Source organism: Nomascus leucogenys, chromosome 22a, assembly GCF_006542625.1.
Source record: "Nomascus leucogenys isolate Asia chromosome 22a, Asia_NLE_v1, whole genome shotgun sequence".
Lineage (NCBI taxonomy): Eukaryota > Metazoa > Chordata > Mammalia > Primates > Hylobatidae > Nomascus > Nomascus leucogenys.
Window position 1 is genome coordinate 2,702,163 of NC_044402.1, and position 5,871 is coordinate 2,708,033.

Consider the following 5,871-nt stretch of genomic DNA (forward strand, 5'->3'; position numbering starts at 1 on the left):
GGGTCCCTGAGTCAGTCCCTGGGGCTGTCTGCCCACTAGGGGAGCCTCTGGTGTGGACCAGAAGGTAACCTAATCTCTTCCAGGCCCACCCTGGAAACAAAGGGATTTGTCCACTAGCCTGGTGGTGAGAACTATGTGGCCCCCTGTCTCTGGCAGAGAGGACTCCAGGATCAAGGACAGGTAAAAGGAGGAGCCTGCCGGGGAGCTTCAGAAGGAGGGTCGCAAGTCCCTCCTGCCCCACTTCTGTGCCAGGGTCACTCACACCCCTGCCTGACTCTAGCCCCCCTTCTCCAGGGGTCCCCACAACATGTGAATCATGCCCAGCGTCTTCCATTACACCCTTGATAAAGTCCTCTCCTCACCAGGACCTCTGTCATTTTACCTCCTGGTTTTGAAATAATTTTTGGTCTTCTTAGCAGTTTAAAAATATTGTTTTGTTTTTTTTCTCCTGAGTTTGGAGCATTCCTGTTACTAATTACATTTTTTTTTTAGACAGGTGCACACTACTACACCCAGCTAATTTTTGTTTTGTTTTGTTTTGTTTTGGTAGAGATAGGATCTTGCTATGGTACCCAGGCTGGTCTTCAACTCCTGGGCTCAAGCAGTCCTCCTGCATTGGCCTCCCAAAGTGCTGGAATTACAGGCATGAGGCAGCACGCCCAGCCGTAATTACTTCTATTACGCCAAATTCCTTGTGTGGAATTCCTGTGCTTTGCACACAAATTGCCAGGTTGGCCCCAAAGGGGAAAAAGGTAGATTCCATTTTCCCGTCTTCTATGCCTACGTGGCTGACCAATCTCCCTAATCTTACAGGAGCTGTCATTGATCTTTGTCCTCTATTCACTGAAATGAAGTTCACCATGGATTTCTGCTTCTTTTATTCATTGTCAGTCCACACATAGGGACGAATTACTGTGCTGTCATTAGAAAGCCATTTGCTAAGTGAGAACTCCGGGGAGGCCAGGCCTGAAGGAGAGCTTGCTTCAGTCATTTCGATCAGGAACAGGGCAGAGTCCATTGTCACAGGTGGAGCTGCCCAGCCATTCCCCACCCCTAGGAGGTCTGGACTGACTGAGAGAGGGGGGTGCTTAGAAGGGGACCCCTGGGGGTTGGAGGTGTCTTCGCTGCGTATTTCCCTGTTATCAGTGTCGAAGTTAAATACAGAGATGAATCCTTGAAATTAAAATGTTTTATTTGGGGAAAGAAGTGTAATTTGTGGGTATCTGTAGCCTGAGTGGTCTTTAGGATGTCCAAAGAATGAAGAAAGGCTGGAGGTTTTATAAAAAGGAGAAATATTACTACTGCTCTTTGAGAAAGCTCATTGGCACTGGTGAGTTTGGGGAGCTGGCAAGCTCTGGTGAGTAAGGGCAGAGGGTAAAACGAGGGTTAGAGTTGTGTCAGCAGGTTGTTTAGTAGGCATTAGGTAAACTGGTTTCAGGTGACGGCAGCAGTATCGGCAGCCGGTCTTACAGAGAATGACATTCTTGCAGAAATGCTACATGCCCTGAGTGCTCTTTCCCCCGGCCTCTTGACCCTTGGTTGGGTAGGACAAGAATGACCCAATTTGTGTGATTAGCTTTACATTTTTCTCTTTTGATCAAGATATTTCTCTGAAAGCATCGCTAACCAGTCGTTCTGCAGCCAGGCTTATCTGTCCCTGGGGCTGCAACGGGCCTGTGCCAGCTGTCTCTGTCCCACATTGGAGGGAACATGGAGGGGTTTATGTCAGCAACCTGGGCCACATTTGTGTAATAACGAGGCCAGAAGGAAAAAATGTCTCAAAGCAGTTTCTTTTTTCCTTTCTTTCTTTTTTTCCTTTTTGAGACGTAGTTTTGCTCTTGTAGTCCAGGCTGGAGTGCAATGGCACTATCTTGGCTCACCGCAACCTCTGCCTCCTGGTTTCAAGCCATTCTTCTGCCTCAGCCTCCTGAATAGCTGGGATTACAGGCATGCGCCACCACCCCCAGCTGATTTTTTCTCTCTCTCTCTCTCTTTTTTTTTTTTTTCTGTAGAGACAGGGTTTCACCATGTCGGCCAGGCTGGTCTTGAACTCCTGACCTCAGGTGATCTGCCCACCTCAGCCTCCCAAAGTGCTGGGATTACAGGCGTGAGCCACCGCACCTGGCCTCAAAGCAGTTTCATCTGGAGTCCAGGATTAAGTTTTATTTCATCTGCTTTGTAGGCATTAGTCATTATCTGGAGGTGTTGAGCAAGTATTATCCTGTTAGGAGAGTTGGCTTCGTTGAGATTAGACAGGCAGTAAGAACAACATTTAAAAATTATAATGAAAAAATTGGCAACAATATAATAAACTGAGTTCGTAGAAGTGGTGTTGAACTAACAGCCCAAGCCTAAGGGCAACAAATTAAACAAAAGGCCATGGGGGAGACGGGGCAAGGCCTGTGATAGCCACTGAGAAGTATTTCATACAGGATCGAATTAAATTAGTGAATGCCAGCGTTATAAAAGGGACCACCAGTACAATTTGAACAAAAAATTGTGTTAGGGCAATGCCAAATTTGCCCACTAGGTGGACTAAAAGGATTTTTTTTTTTTTTTTTAGGTCAGATTTTCTCAAGTTACCTATAGCAGTTACTTATTGTGAAATTTTAATTATAGCATTATCCTGCCAAATAAAAATAGTGGCATTGAGAGGGTAAGAGTCTCATTATTATATGGAGCCTTATAACAACATCTTAGGAAAACCTGTTTTTTTAGGTTTATTTTTCAATTTTTGTTTTTAAGTAGTGAGGTCTCATCGTGTTGCCCAGGCTGAAGTTTAACTCCTCCCGCCCCAGCCTTCCAGGTGGCTGGGACTACAGGCACCATGCCTGCTGGAAAAGCTGTTTTTAGCAGGGAAAACATCAACTTCTCCTCTTGGTTCGTGGTTTGATTGTCTCTGATTACAACATCATGCAATTTGGTGAACTTTTGGTGTGGTTCACATATCAGGCATAAGACTTGTTTTTTACTTTATTAATTTTGTTTTTTATTTTTATATTTTAAATTATTTCATACTAGTTTATTTAGGGGTTCCATTTTCACTCCTCAATAGATTTGTCCGTATTTTTTTTATAAGCTTCTTCACTCATAAGTTCATCTAGTTCTTTCTTTTTTTTTTTTGAGACAGCTTCGCTCTCATCGCCCAGGCTGGAGTGCAGTGGCACGATCTTGGCTCACTGCAATCTCTGCCTCCTGAGTAGCTGGATTACAGGCAACTGCCACCAGGCCCAGCTAAATTTTGTATTTTAGTAGAGATGGGGTTTCGCCACGTTGGCCAGGCTGGTCTCAAACTCCTAACCTCAGATGATCCACCTGCCTCGGCCTCTCAAAGTGCTGGGATTACAGGTGTGAGCCACCGCACCCGGCCAAGTTCATCTAGTTCTGAAGAGTTACTCAGTGTCATCACAATCGGCCAAACATTTTTATAACAAGATTTGTCAATAAGTTCGGTATTTTCTATAAGAGCTTTATTAATTTTGGTTACTTCTCCTGATAAAGGAGAATGGAGTTCACCAACAGCTTTCACACTTTCCAAAGCACCAAATTCATCTTGTTTGTTCAATTTTGTCCCAGCTTCAGGCAGACTACAGTAAAAACATCTCCCAACGCTTCCTGTGCAAAATGCCTGATTCCCACTGTTCCCATACCATTTCCTGTTGTTCTCCAACCACGTTTCCCCGAGAATTCATGCACCGAGAGCAGGGCGGGTTCCATGCGCAAACGGTGCCCACCCCCAGCCACCAAGGCCTCAGCCGGTGAGGCAGGGCAGGTGCCAAGGCCCTGCTCAAGCTGCAGATCACAGCCCACACACACTGTGCCATTCAGTGCCATGTTCGTAGGGAGGGGTGCAGAGGGTCTCCATCCTGAGCTTGGGTCACTGTTTGTTTTTGTTTTTGTTTTTCTAGGGACAGGGTCTTGCTCTGTTGCCCAGGCTGGAGGTGCAGTTGTGTAATCCTAATTCACTGCAGGCTTGAAGTAGCTGGGACTATAGGCGTGTGCCACCACACCCAGCTAATTGATTTTTTGTAGACACAGGGGTCTCGCTACATTGCCCAGGCTGGAGTGCAGTGGCACGATCATAGCTCACTGCAGCCTCTAACTCCTGGGCTCAAGTGATTCTCCCACCTCAGCCTCCCAAGTAGCTGAGACTACAGGTATTAATACATGCTATAGCACCTGGCTAATTCATTTTATTTTATTATTTGCACAGAAGAGGTCTCACTTTGTTGCCCAGGCTGGTCTCAAACTCCTGGCTTCAAGTGATCCTCCCACCTTGGACTTTGTTTTGTAATATCTGTTCAGTTTTAGCTTAGTGGGCCTCAGGAACAGAGCAGTTTTCATTTTAGTAATTTTATGGAAGAAAGTTGGATTGGAGGAAACTAGAATAATTTAGGATTTAGTCTAAAGTAGATAAGAACTCAAAAATAGCCCATAGAGTTAAAATCTAATAACAGGTGTATTATAGCTTTTTTTTAAGGACTATAACTCTTTTTTTTACCTTGATCATATAGGAATTTCAGATGAAAAATCTCTTGAGGCTGGAAAGTCAAACCAAATAAGACTTTAGATTTTACTCATAGTCCTAAGGTTCTTGGGCCTGCCAGAAAATGACAGTTTTTAACTTACTGTAAGGCTGAGGACCCTTGAAGTCAGATATTTTATGTATATTTTAAAATATGACATTTTAGTCAGTCTTGGTAATATAACCAATGTTTTTCATTGTATTTTGTTATAAACAGAGCAGATTTTATTGGACTTATATAAATAAACATATTGTCATAAGTATACTCACATATAGTTTTCACATTTTGGAGGAATCAAGTGAGGAGAAAAAACACAAATTTTTTATCTTTGTTTAAAAAAATTTATTTTATCAAATTGCAGTAAATTATAGATAGCTTAAAAGAGAAGATTTTCTTAAATCTGGAAGACAAAACATTTGAGTAAAGAGCCAATAACACTTTAAATAAAAATTATAAAAATATTTTTATCGTTTATTATTTATCATTTTTATCATTTATTCTTTAATGTTATGTCATTAACTTTTGTTCTGCTTGATTTTTATTAGTTTTATGAATCTATTAATTTTTATAAGAGTTTTAGAAATTTTTATTTAGTCCATCAATCTTAAAGTTATTAGAGATCCGTATTTAAGAGTACTTGTTGGAGTCTTTTCTATGAATCTGACTGTGAGTGTTTTTAGAGAAGAGTTTAAAATAATAACAGTGAATGACAAAAACTTAGCATAGCCGTGTGTGTTAGGTCGTTCTTGCATTGCTATATAGAAATATATAGCAGAGACTGGGTAATTTATAAGAAAAGAGGTTCGATTGGTTCACAGTTCTGCAGGCGATACAGGAAGCATGGTACTGACATCAGCTCAGCTTCTAGTGAAGGCCTCAGGAAGCTGACGATCGTGGTGGAAGGTTAAGGAGACGCAGGCATCTCACATGGCCAGAGCAGGAGTAAGAGGATGAGGGGACTGCCACACTTAACGACCAGATCTCAGAAGAACACACTCACTATTGTGAGGCAGCACCAAGCCGTGACAGACCTGCCCCCATGACCCAAACACCTCCATGAGTCCTCCCTCCAACACTGGGGATTACAATTCAACATGAGATATGGCCAGAACATATATTCAAACCATATCACCATGGTTAAAAATCTGATGAAGTTTTCAATTGAAAAGGATACTTAATTATTTCTACTACATATAGATAGCATTTTAAGATAACCAGAATTATGAATTATGACTGACAATATATTAGATTTTTATAAAGTTATATATTTTTTGAAATATTTAATATTAACATACTCATATATGTAGCTAAAAGAAGATCTAATATGAATTATTATTTGACATTT

General features: G+C 41.9%; 1 pseudogene; it reads right to left on the bottom strand.

Annotated features, from left to right (window-relative positions):
* Nucleotides 1–3,041: 3,041 nt before the first annotated feature.
* Nucleotides 3,042–3,834, bottom strand: LOC100594416 (annotated as a pseudogene).
* Between the last annotated feature and the right edge of the window lie 2,037 nt (nt 3,835–5,871).